Here is a 13,843-nt window from a genome sequence, read left to right on the forward strand (position 1 = left end):
GACTGTGGCGCTGAAGGAACCCGCTTGGTGCTTGGAGCCAGCGGCTGAGCTGCAGGGAGAGGCAGAGAGAGAGGTGAGTGCGTGAGGAAGCGATGGACAAACCACTGCATGGCACCTCTGCTCCTGGACTGGCCCAAACAGTGCACTGGCCTGCGACCGGGAAGCCAGAGAAACCTCCCCAAAGGGCAGGAGCTGCCCTCCAAGGGCTGGGGTGCTGCTGAGTGGGTGGGGGGGTGAAAAGAGATGAGAGCCTGAGCTGCCCGAGTGCAGAGCGAGGCAGCAGCAACGTGTGTTCTGCACTAGCTCTTCAGCAGCATCCTCCATCACAGCTGCTGCCCTAGCTGGGCCAGAGGTGAGGGGCCATGCAATATTGATAAGGGCTCTTCAATTAGCCACCACTCTCTGCAGGAAGTTACAGAGGCTTCTGCTAATCACCCAGGGAGGAGGCCTGGCCTACAGAGTGCTGGGGAGAGGGAAGAGCAGTTCGGAGACTGAGTGCTCCCTGCTACAAAGGCTGGGGCAGGGCCTGGCTGCGGGGGCTGAGGAAGACCCCACTTCCCACAGGCCTCTGTCTTCCAAGTTCTGAGCCAAAAATCACAGCCCTTTTCATTGACTGGTTCCCCACTGGGTCCCCACCCCTGGGGGATCAACTGATCTGTTCAGCAGTCATTTCTCTATCCCTGCTTTGGCTGCCTAAAAAAGCAAGTATGGCCACCTACTGCCAGGGACAGAGACTGCCAAGACTGGCTCATCCACCCCAGGTGCCCCCTCCTGCTAGTTTAAGAGCTCCGTGGAAGCCTTCTATGGGCCGGGATTGTTTTGCAAAATGATACATTTGATCTTTTTCCTTGGGGGGGAAAGAATCATACCTGAAGAGTCCCTACCTACACTAATAAACCGGAGTGCACGGCCCAACAGTCCTAAGTGACCTTACAATAACAATCCAATGTGTAAATGCACGATGGACGGGGTGAACTGCTTTGGTGAGGAAGCAAAATGTAATGTGGGACTTCCATGGGAGCAGCGGAGCGTTTGAATGGTGATGGCTGGCGCCATGACGCAGATCTTGCTCCCGCCTGGTCACTGTTCTGCCAATGGCTGTTACACCGTATACAGTTGGAATAAGCCTGCCCTGGCTCTCGGCCTCCCCGCTTCATGTCTCCTGCTGCTGCTAGTTCTGTGGCAGTTACTAGGGAGGATGCCACAAACCTGCCCTCCGGGCTTCTGCAGATGGAGTGGCAGGCCAGCTGGTCACCCTGAAAATCTCTGGGAGGAAATGGAAGCCCAGGCAGCCACCTCCTGAAGGCAGGGGGAGGGGACATCATTAGGTCTCTGCTCAAAATGTCTGGGTTTGTGTGGGGCAGGAAGAGGTGAGGGTCCACAGCCTGTGAGGAGGGGGAGAAATTGGGCCATGGATCCTGCTGTGGGGACAGCCGTGCCAGGGGCAGCCAGAATCATTGAATCGGGGTGAGGCACAGGTTCCCATTGACACCCTGAACCCGACAATGCTCACTGGTTTGGGATTTCAATGGGAAAGGGCCCCTCTCAGACCCTGTTTCCTCCTCCCTCTGCCATTCCCCCATCCCTGCCTCACCACTACTCTCCTCTCCTCTCCCTCCCTGTCCTTGCCCTCCAGGGCCAGATCCAGGCACCAGCGCAGGAAGCAGGTGCTTGGGGAGGCCAAGGGGAAGGGGCGGCACGTCCGGCTCTTTGGCGGCAATTCGGCAGCAGGTCCCTCAGTCCCTCTCGGAGGGAAGGACCTGCCACCGAAATGCCGCCGAAGAAGAAAGTGATTGCAGCTTTTTTTTTCCCCTCCCGCCGCTTGGGGCGGCAAAAACCCTGGAGCCAGCCCTGTTGCCCTCCCCGCTCCATTCTTCCCCACCCCCGGGCTGTCAGAATGGGACAGTTGGTGGAAATGCAGCGTTAGTTGTGGGGAGGGACCGAGAGTGGTGAGGAAGCAGCTGAAGTTACAGGTGCTCCTCAGGAGCAGGGTTTTCCATGCTCATTTCCTCAGGGGAGAGAGAAGGATTGTATTAGTCGCTGATGGAAAGTGCACATCTTACAGCAGAACATGTTTCCAGCTAACACCTCACGAGCTTACTTAGTGTCCTGGGAAAGGGATTAAGACATAAACCAGAGGAGTAGGTGGCTCACTGGGGACCAGCACTCTCACCCACAGGACTTTTTACTACTTCTAGGAGACCTGATGCAGGAGTGACTGAGAGTTGCTACCATGTCACAGCTGCTCAGTGGCCTGTGGAGGTGGTCTTCAGTGTCCATATCCCAGAGAGCACCATCGCCATGGGTGCAGGCTGGCCTTTTTGCTGGCAGTCTCAGCAGAGAGGCCAGGGACTGCATGGGCCCTGAGGACTGAACTATGCAGTGATTAGGGGTTGCTCTGAGTTTCACAAAGTTCCTGCCAGCCTAAAGGATTCTGAGCCTCTCCACTGCCCCCAGCGGTGCCCAATGGGGAGACACATTAGGGGTAGGAAGAAGTCAGTGCTACACTCAGATGCACACAAGCCATTCAATAATGTTTGGTTGTCTCCTTTATTCAGAACTCTCTTGCCTGTGAGTGTTTTCTCTTTGGATCATCCAGTCATATTTTGCATCTAGTAATTTATTTTGTTTGGGAATTGATAGAGTAAAAGCAAGATTTCCTTTGGGATACAAAACATATTTACTCTAGAGAGAAAGAAATCTGCTGCTGACACAGCATGCATCTTGTAAGTTATTGTGCATAACCATGGTTAAGCTGGTACCATGAGTAGAGTCCCTTCCATTCACACGCCTGACAAGGAGACTACACTTTGTGGATACTGGGTAGTGCCTATCTGCCCTGATCCCACGCCAGCCTGACCGCAGAGCCCCCTGCTAGCCAGGCAGAGTGACAGCTTGTATCAGCAATGAGATCTGGGAGAATTCTAGATTTGAGCATCACCAAAGTGTGCTCAGTGCAGGTTCTATTAAGGCCACATTATGCTGCCTGTAACACAGCTGGGGTGCAGCAGAGGGGAAGCAGGACAATACTTATTCAAGTGCCAAGGCTGCCCGATGCCTGCCTGGCTCAGAGAAGCATGAATCACTCAATGAGTATGCAGGCATGAGAGGGAGACAGCATGATCTAGTGGATTAATCCCAGGGTTGGGAGTTAGGAAGTCCTGAATTCTAGTCAAGATCTGATACTAACGCCCTCTGTGACTTTGCTTCAGTTATTACCTCTCTCCAAGCCTCAGTTTCCCCTCTGTGACATATGCCCTAGCAGCCTTACCTCCCTTCTAGGGAGTTACGATTTACAAGTGTTTGCAAATGACTATAAAAGTGCCAAGCATTGTAGAGACAGAAACGTTCCCTACCGTTCCCTCTCCCCTTGCAGAGGAATTTAGTGGCCAAGCTCAGCTGCCATTGGGAGGCTATTCCACATTTGCCCAAATGTACAACACTGCAAACGAACTGCAGGGCTCAGGCTAAGCAGTATTGATGGCATTGCTAATTACATCACCATAAACATGATTTATAGTGATGTAACTGCTGTCAGGTCCATGTCCGAGCCTTACTAAATCACCCCGGGTTGTTTTCTTAGCATGGGCATCCCTCTAGCTATGCTCTCAGCCATCTCTCCCCCTGTCGAGCGCCGGGCTATAACGACCCAGCCATCTATCTCCTACCTAGCTTATCAACCTGACCTCTCCAGCTCTTTCCCAGACAGGTAACATGATGAGGGTTAATGCTCCAGCCAGGCCTGCTTTCCTTGGGATATCAGTGTGGGACACTGAAACACACATCAGACTCTTCCAGCACAGGAGGGAGAAACTTTGCTAAATCCCTTGAGATCAATTGAGAACAAGCAACTCTCCCTCCCTCCCAATGAACGAGAGCTGGCCCATCTGCCCCATGCTGCTCACCAGCTCCCCACCATACTAACCCCCGAGGGTTTGGCCACAGCGTAGGACATGCAGGTACAGTATGGTGACCCAGAATAGGTTTGCTGATGGACTACCTGCTGCGAAGAGAAGCTACTGAAAAGGGGGAATGGTGGGGAGGCCACTTAACTCTGGCAAACAAGGGGAGCTATGGGAGGAGCTGAGTGAGAAAAGTTTGCACACACAGAGTTAATATGTGCCATGCCTTGCCCTGTCCCGCCCTTCTCCTGCCCTGCCCTAAGCAGACACAACTACGACTAGTGCTTGCACTAAGGCCTGCTGGCCAGCCACCTGCTGCCTTTTATACCCCAAGGCCCACCTTCTTTAGTAGCCCTGACAATGCCTGTATAAAATTCAAGGGCCCAGATGATGCTCCTCAAAGGCATTTAGGTGCCTAACTCCCTTTGAAATCCCTTTGAAATCAATGGCAGAAATCCCTTTGAAATCAATGGCAGAAAGGTGCCTAAATACCATTGAGGACCTGAGCCAATGCCATTAGTACAGGCAAGGCAAAAGATACAAGAAATCCCTTTGAAATCAATGGCAGAAAGGTGCCTAAATACCATTGAGGACCTGAGCCAATGCCATTAGTACAGGCAAGGCAAAAGATACATTTAAAGAAATCACGTCACTCTGCCACCTAATGACAGAGATGGGGAATAAGCCACTCCGCAAGAGGGAGCAGTCCAGGTTATTGCACCCTCTCAACATGAAGGAGCCCAGTCAGCGATGTGCTGGCAGTTGTGGGTTCCCAAGCAATCAGCCATGTGTATGGCCTGACCCTGCAAGGAGATCTCCCGTGAAGAGTGAGCACCCGCAGCTCCCATTAGCGTCACTGGGGACAGAGGGCATTCAGCATCTTGCAGGATTGGGCCCAAAGGTGGTGTTATTTGGATGCACTTGGGCATAAGGGCCCAGATCCTCAAAGGTACTTAGACACCTGGCTCCCACTGAAACCAATGGAAGTTAGGTGCCCAGATCCCTTGGAGGATCAGGGTGAAGGGTGTTTGTGCAATGTTTTTCTAACACAAGCACCCAAGTGCCCATCGTAACTCACTGAGGTGATGTTCTAGCAAAGACTCCTGGCACTGGGGAGCCATGCCGACTGGCATTTGGGGCCTGAGTCCAGACAGGGAACCTGGCACGGCCTAGCCCCAAGAAGCGAGAGAAGAACGCCGCTGTGTTTGTTTGCCTGTAAACAGAGACCTGTCAAATGCTGTGTTGCGATGAAATTCCTGATGGGGGATGAAGAGGTGTCTGGCCTGAGACCCAGCCTGTGGCATCCATCCCCTTCTGTCTCCCCTGCTGCCCCACCCAATCACATGGTTTTGAGGGGAAGGGAAGGGAAGTGGGCTCCATCATTTTGTAATTTTAGAGGGCCCCTAAACTATGCAATGGACAGACATAGCCCCTGTAACCCCAGTCTCCCCCGCCCCACCCAGTGTATGTATCAGGATCAATGAAGTGATGCACTATTGCTGAATAAGACTGATCACCTGTACCTCCTACTCCGGCTGCTTGGAATGATGCCAGGACTCAGATGTCATTAGCTGGTTCTTTCTCCCTCCTGAGCAAAGACCTGGTAAATCCCTGGACTGTGAATTCTCCAGGAAGCCTTGGGAGTATCACATGAGCCAATAGGTGGCTCCTCCAAGAAAACTTTGCCAGTTAGTGCATTCCTTCAGCCAATGTTTGGATTGGCTGTGTGAGTATCTTCTAGCATTGCAGCCAAAGCTAAACCAGGCTCCTCTTGGGGGCTGCTCTGCCAGGCTGAGTTGGTATGGTAGGAGCTTCACTTCTCAGCTGGAAATTGCTGTCTTCATATTTCACACTATATAGTGCCCTCCATCAATCTGTCTCACAGTGGGGGCCAAGGATCATTGTCCTCATGCAGATGGGTAAACTGAGGCACCAAGAGGAGCAGTGCCAATGTCACACAACAGGTTAGCAGCAGAGCTCTCAGGCTGGTGTTCTATCCACAACTCCACAGCTACCCTCGGACAGGGAACGTTTGTAGCACAGGAGAATTAGGTATCAGCCAGGAGATCAACTTATTCCCAACCAGAATCCTTCACAAGCTGGAAAGGGAGCTTATTCCTAATGGAGGAAACAGTCCAGCATGTGTCTTAATTGAGTTCTTTCTCACCCTCTGGAGGTCTTTGTGTCCTTTCACTTCCCACCCCAGCTCCTCTGGCCATCATCTTTGCTGATAGCATCCCCTTCAATCAGTTCTCCTTGGCTCCAGGACAATGATTCCCCCATCTCCTGTACCATGGTGACAAACCCTCCTGAAGCAGTCGAGAAAGCTGCCACAATTTCTGAGTTGAGAGCTCTTGAAAAATCTCTCTGACTCATTCCCAGTAAGTGATGCTCAGCAGAACTCTTAAGGCTCCTGCTTAGGAGCCCTCAGTTCTGAGAAAAGCAAACCACAAGGAAGATGGGATCTCTCAGTCAGCGAGAAAAATACAATGAAGGCTGCCAAGTGCTGGCCAAGATGCTTATAAAGAGCCACAGATGGCATTCCGGCACACTTTAATAAAGCAGGTCCGTGGCTGAAACCCCATACAGCTGTCAGGTCCTGTTCCTGAATTTCCCTGCATGTCAGTACTAATCACCAGGAAATCTGTGCATTCACAGAATGGAGCAAGTTCACACACTACATTGTCTAGAGGTTCACCAGGCCTGGATCTGGAGCCTTTTCTGCTTCACCATCAGTAGTTTTACCGCTTCCCCTCTCACAGCCCATCCTGCCTGAATGAATTCAGCCAGCATTAGTGACATCACAGCAGCTCCCACAGTGACTGAATTATGATGTCACAAGCACTAGAACATGATGCCGCTGAGTGAATTGGGCTGGGGGATAAGGCTGATTATAAAGCCTGTAGGTTCATTGCACATATGTCTAAGGACATTGTTCTCTCCTGGTGGCCTCTGCATTATCTACCTCTCTAGTGGGCTTCCCATCCCTTCTCCTGTCACAATCCAGCAGCAGGACTCTTGGGGACAGCAGCAGTTCCAGTCCTATGCAGATTTTGTGATAATCCCCAATTTCTGGGGAAACCACCCCTTTAGGGATGGACTCAGTTAGCTTTCAAAGGCAAGGAGAATGATGGGAGCTGCTGGGTGCAGGACACTTCAGAAAATCTGACTCATTATCTGTTAGAAACAAATGCTTAGAAACAGAATTCAGCAAATGAGGATTTGGGGGTTACCAATTTGCTTTTTGCTGATCCTTAAACTTACAAACTTTACACCCATCAGTTAAAACAGGATGTTCTGATTCTGAGAGGTGGTATCTCCCAATGAGATCAGTGGGAGATGTGGGTGCTTAACACCTTGTGAAATCAGACCATATTCCTTTTTATCTCAGTATTTATAAGAAAGTGAGAATTTAGCTAGCTTTGTGACTTTGCAGAGCTTCCTCTTGCTTGGACCTCAGTTTAGAGGTACCATGCTCATGGATTCCATTAAAATACCAGAGATAGATTGGGTTAGATTTGATAAGTGAAGTATCAGCACTAGAGATGGCAGAAACAGATATTTGGGTTCTTATGGCCTCATGCATCTTTTCTTTGGTTAAGTGTGGACTTGCACCCCTGAGTTCTAATGCACCCAAAATCTCAAAGAGAAGCCTCCAAGTTTGGCTTTTACTACTAGATATGTATATGTTATCCCAAGGTTCATCTGAAATTCACCCTGGCTTGAGTGAGAATGAGAGAATCTGGGCCAAGCTTGGGCAAAGATGTATATTTCACTGGGTTTGAATTTGATTGTGTCTCCAGCCTCATAGGTAATGATCATCCAAACCTTGCTTTGGGTCTTGTTGCACGTGCTTCATCCCATGTACAATGTCTTTTAGGAAACAAATCACCTGTCTATGGAGACTGGATAGTTTGCTCTCTATAGAGATATATCTAATTATATCACAGGATTGTCTACTCCAGTGGTTCTGAAACTAGGGCCGCCGCTTGTGTAAGGAAAGCCCCTGGTGGGCCGGGCTGGTTTGTTTACCTGCCGGCGTCCACAGGTTCGGCTGATTGCAGCTCCCAGTGGCTGCAGTTCACTGCTCCAGGACAATGGGGGCTGCAGGAAGCGGCAGCCAGTACGTCCCTCGAACCGCGCCGCTTTCTGCAGCTCCCATTGGCCTGGAGCAGCGAACCGCGGCCACTGGGAGCTGCAATCGGCCGGACCTGCGGATGCAGCAGGTAAACAAACCTGCTCGGCCCGCCAGGGGCTTTCCCTGAACAAGTGGTGGCCCTAGTTTGAGAACCACTGGTCTACTCTGCTGACTTAGGGCATGTGACTGTGCCCAGCCTACCATTTACTGACAGCTCATGAGGTTGCTCCTCCAGCCCAAGAGGCAGAGGCTTGTGCTTTGATGCTGTAGGTCCCATATCATCTCCAGGTCAGACTGGGAACCCCTAACTCACACTGGTGAGCAGTTACTCGCCCAAAGAGTGCCACTGCAGTCAGTGGGACCGCTGGTGTAAGTAACTGCTCATGAGCAACAGTAAGTGGGGTCACAATCTGCCCCTCTGTGTGCCTGGCCATGCTTGGATACAACTTCAAGAGCCTTCTGCTGCTATTTCTTGTGAGCAGATTCTTGTCTAGCCTTTGTCCTTCCCTCAGCTGATCAGTGAACGCTGGGTGCCAGGCGCCTGGATAAAGCCAGCCCTAGGGGAAGGTGAGGAGTGGAGATCTGATGCATTCAGGCCCAAACCAGGCAGCAGCTGACTTGTGTGTGTCCTTTCCTTGCAGCTGAAGAGGCTTGAACACCAAAGTGCGTGCCCTAGGGTGAAACGTTCCACACACGCTCCTGCACAAACCCTGCTTCCCTGTCGTTTGCCTCTTGTCTCATTGCTAGACCTGAGGTGTGGTCCTTTGAAGTCTGGTTCCCTCCCGACAGAGCCAGCACAACAAGCCACCCGCCAGGGATACATGACTTCAGCAGGCTCAGCCTCTCCAAAGTAACCTCTTAATTAGCATCTATTCATAGTAACAATTATTGGGACATTAAATGTGTATTTATATCGAGTCACCTCCGTTCCGCAGCAGGCGGCCCCAGTATTCCTCATCAAGAAGCAATTTAAAGACGGGAAGAGAAGGGAACGAGGCCTCCGCGATAGGGGAAGGAGAGGGTTGGTGCTTGTTGGCATTTATAATTCTCATGGCTTTGTTTACTTCTCATTGCTATAACTGAGAGATTTGTTAGATGTTAGATGCGCAGAGATGGGGAGACAGACTCTACTGATTCTCTGATCCAGCTGCTTATCTGATGCCCTTGGCATATGTCACCATTCTATCAGGCCAGCTCTGGTCTTTGCAATGGCTGTTTTAGTGCTGTAAAGAGCGAAGGGCCCATAGTGCAGGCAACAGGCAAGCATAGTGCAAGCAGCTGCTGCAACAGCTTCCCGCACACCCAGCTTTGCCAATGCAAGGCAGCCCTGACCTGTAGCCTGCAGCCCCTCCCGCTATTCCAGTCCTGGGACTATCAGATAACTCTGCCAATGCCCCTCAACCCCGGCCCACAGCACCATCTGTTATTCCAGGCTAAGGCTTCCCCACACAGCTCTGCCGATTCACCTCCTGCAGCAGCATCTGCTCTGGCGGTCTTGGGCCTCAGTGCTCAAATAGCACAGTGTCTTTTGTGGCAGTGCAGAAATGTCATCACTTAACAACCAGCATGAGCTCAACTCCCTGTGCTAGCTGTGTGTGGACTCACCATTGTGCGATCAGTGCCGGGAACAGCTAAAACCATTTCCATTGGCAAGAACCAAGAGCTGGTATCTAAGGGTACGTCTACACTACAAGACTATTTCGAATCTACTTAATTCGAATTTGTGGAATCGACCTTATGAAGTCGAATTTGTGTATCCACACTAAATACACTAATTCGACTGTCTGAGTCCACAGTAACAGGGCCAGCGTCGACTTTGGAAGCGGTGCACTGTGGGAAGCTATCCCACAGTTCCCGCAGTCCCCGCTGCCCAGTGGAATGCTGGGTAGAGCCCCAAATGCCTGCTGGGGGAAAAAATGTGTCGAGGGTGGTTTTGGGTAACTGTCATCATTGAACCGTCACTCCCGCCCTCTCTCCTTGAAAGCGCCGGCGGGAAATCTGTTCGCGCCCTTCTCTGGTCGGTTACAGCTCGGACGCCACAGCACTGCGAGCATGGAGCCCGCTGCGATCATCGCTGCACTTATGGCCGTTGTCAACTCCTCGCACCTTATTGTCCACCTCTTCCACAGTCAGCTGCTGAGAAATCGGGCGAGGAGGCTCCGTCAGCGCGGTGAGGACAGGAAGTCACAGAGTGGCGCAGACCTCTCACAAAGCAGGGTACGCCGCGCAGTGGAGATCATGGTGGCAATGGGTCAAGTTCATGGTGTGGAACGGCGATTCTGGGCCCGGGAAACAAGCACGGAGTGGTGGGACCGCATAGTGCTGCAGGTCTGGGACGAATCACAGTGGCTGCGAAACTTCAGGATGCGTAAGCGTACTTTCCTTGAACTCTGTGACTTGCTGTCCCCTGCCCTGAAGCGCCAGGACACCCGGATGCGAGCAGCCCTGAGTGTGCAGAAGCGAGTGGCCATAGCCCTCTGGAAACTTGCCACGCCAGACAGCTACCGGTCAGTAGCGAACCACTTTGGCGTGGGCAAATCTACCGTGGGGCTTGCTGTGATTCAAGTAGCCCACGCAATCGTTGAGCAACTGTTCTCAAAGGTAGTGACCCTGGGAAACGTCCAGGTCGTCATAGATGGCTTCGGCACGATGGGATTCCCAAACTGCGGTGGGGCTATAGATGGCACTCACATCCCTATCCTGGGACCGGCCCACCAGGCCAGCGAGTACATTAACCGAAAGGGCTACTTTTCAATGGTGCTGCAAGCACTGGTGGACCATAGGGGACGTTTTACCAACATCTACGTCGGGTGGGCGGGCAAGGTTCATGACGCGCGTGTGTTCAGGAACTCTGGTCTGTTTAAACGCCTCCAGGCAGGTACTTTCTTCCCGGACCACAAAATAACGGTTGGGGATGTGCAGATGCCTACAGTGATCCTCGGGGACCCAGCCTACCCGCTAATGCCCTGGCTCATGAAGCCCTATACAGGCGCCTTGGACAGTGAGAAGGAACTCTTCAACTACCGGCTGAGCAAGTGCAGAATGGTGGTGGAGTGTGCTTTCGGACATCTCAAGGGGAGATGGCGGAGCTTACTGACTCGCTCGGACCTCAGCGAAAAAAATATCCCCGTTGTTATTGCTGCTTGCTGTGTGCTCCATAATCTCTGTGAGAGCAAGGGGGAGACCTTTATGGCTGGATGGGAGGTTGAGGCCAATCGCCTGGCTGCTGATTACGCTCAGCCAGACACCCGTGCCGATAGAAGATCCCAGCGGGAAGCACTGTGCATCCGGGAGGCTTTGAAAGATAGGTTCCTCGGAGAGCAGGGTAACCTATGACTCTCCAGTTGATTTACAGAGAAGCTGAACCTGAGCCTGTTTCAGTGACTGTTGACTTCGATCTGCAGTTACATACCCCGTTCTCCAGGTTTCCCCCCTTCCAACACACGTTTTAAAATAACTTTAATGGAACACTGATTATTAATAAAGTTTTCTTTAATTATGAATTCCTGTTCAAGGGTTGAAACATGGACGCGGACTGTGGTGGGTACGGTGTGCACTGATGTCCAGACCGCTTCTACACTAGAGGAATGACAGGCTCCTGCTCCTACAGCGGTCTCTGGGGGGAGGACGGTTGCAGGTGGGTGTGCAGGAAGGGGTGGGTTTGCAGGAAGGGGTGAGGGGTGCCGTCTTTGGGACGGAGTTTGGATGCAGGCTCTGGGCTGGGGGTTGGGGCGTAGGAAGGGGTGAGGGGTGTGTGGGAAGGGTGAGTGTGTGTCCGTGGATGAGGGCTCTTGCTGGGGCTCAGGGCATCGGAGAGGCTCGTGGCTAGGGGGGAAGGGCATGGTAAGGGCAGCCTGCCTTGCCATTTGTGGATGGCAGGCGCTAGGACCCTGGGGCAGCATACACCTCACAGACTGACCCGGGGCAGCATTCACCTCACAGACTGACCCTGGTGCCTAGTGACTGCAGTCTGTGTGTGTCCTGCTGTTGATCCTGCCCCCAAGTCTGTACCCTGGTAATGGAGGCTGTCCTATGCAATTAAAAAAACCCTCCCCCCCCTTCACACAAAGTCTTCTGACAAGGAAAACGTGACGGAAACAGTGAATAACAACAAACTACTTTTAATACTCAACTACACAGTGGGGGGATGAAACTTGGATTTGGGACTGGGTGATCCAGGAAGGGAAGCACTTCTCATACTTTAGGGAATGAGAGCTGTTTGGTACATGAGCGCTCTGCTGGGGTGGAGTGACAGTTTTCACGGCCCCTAGCACCCCTCCTTCTTGTGATTTTTGGTGAGGGGGGGACAGGACTTTGTGGCGGGGGAAGGCGGTTGCAGATACAGTTCAGGGGGGCTCTCTACTCCTGCCTGCGGTCCTGCAGAACATCTACAAGGCGCTGGAGCGTGTCCGTTTGCTCCCTCATTAGCCCAAGCAGTGTTTGAGTCGCCTGCTGGTCTTCCTGCCGCCACCTGTCCTCCCGTTCGCTGTGTGAGCGCTGGTGCTGACATACAGTCTCCCTCCACTGTCTCTGCTCGGCCGCCTCGGCTCTGGAGCAAGCCATCAGTTCCGAGAACATGTCGTCCCGAGTCTTTTTCTTTCGCCGCCTAATCTGCGCCAGCCTCTGTGAGGGGGATGCCGGGGCAGTTCGTGAAAGAGCCGCAGCTGTGTGATGGGAAAAAGGAAGTGATTTCCTTCCAAAGATACATGTTTGCGAACACTGAACACAGTCTAGTCAGTTTCTGTGAACAAGACCATACAGGGCACCTAGTCTCACGAGCTCTCAGGACAAGTTCGAGATTTCGGAATACGCTTTCATTGGCTGCGGTCTTGCACAGGAGATCGGACAAGCGGGGCGGTACAGCTGAATCCGTGTAGCAGCCAGGCCTGGTAAGCACTACACTATAGGCTGCTTAACAGTTAATGGATAGCTGTGCCCTCCCGCTGAAGGCAATCTGTAAAGCATAAAGTCTGACCCTGTTCCAGCCCCTCGCGGCTGTGCCCGGGAAAGATCACTGTATGCTTTTCCTCTGCGGCCTCCAACAACTGGCTGTTAAACGAAGGTCATTGCTATGCAAAGTAAAAGTCAAGCATTCACAATAGTAACAGTACACTAATTGCCCTAATTAGATGCAGCAGTCGCCGAACGAGATTACCCTGAGGCAGGTCACTCGGAGAGAGAGAGAGAGAGAGGATGCTGCTAGAATCCCTGCACAGACCAGGACCGTACGCTGCAATGCTGGTGGAGGCAATGATTCCGCTGTACATTAGGATGGCCTGGCGCGGAAGAGTGTGCTTCCACGGAGCACCAAATAAGGCACCTCTCCCCAGGAACCTCCTGCGGAGACTTTTCGAGCTGCTCTCCGAGAGCTTCGTGCAAGTGTCCCAGGAGGATTTCTGTTCCATCCCTATATGTGTGGACCTTCTCTTTATATAGTTTTTTAAGGAAAAGTTTTTATATAGTATTTACATATTTTTTATTCCTGTTTTTTAAAAAATAAATGTTTCCATGTTTATAGCACTTACCGACTGATCCTTCCCCTGATTCTGAGTCCGGGTTAACGGCCGGGGAGGGTTGGTAGGGGATCTCTGTGAGGGTGATGAAGAGATCCTGGCTGTTGGGGAAAGTGGTATTGTAAGCGCTGTCGCCTGCGTCGTCCTCCACAAACCCTTCCTCATCTTCCCCATCGGTGAACATCGCCGAGGAACTGCCCGTTGACACTATCCCATCCTCAGAGTCCACGGTCACTGGTGGGGCAGTGGTGGCAGACCCACCGAGAATGGCATGCAGTGCCTCGTAGAAG

Source organism: Mauremys mutica, chromosome 11, assembly GCF_020497125.1.
Source record: "Mauremys mutica isolate MM-2020 ecotype Southern chromosome 11, ASM2049712v1, whole genome shotgun sequence".
NCBI classification, from domain to species: domain Eukaryota; kingdom Metazoa; phylum Chordata; order Testudines; family Geoemydidae; genus Mauremys; species Mauremys mutica.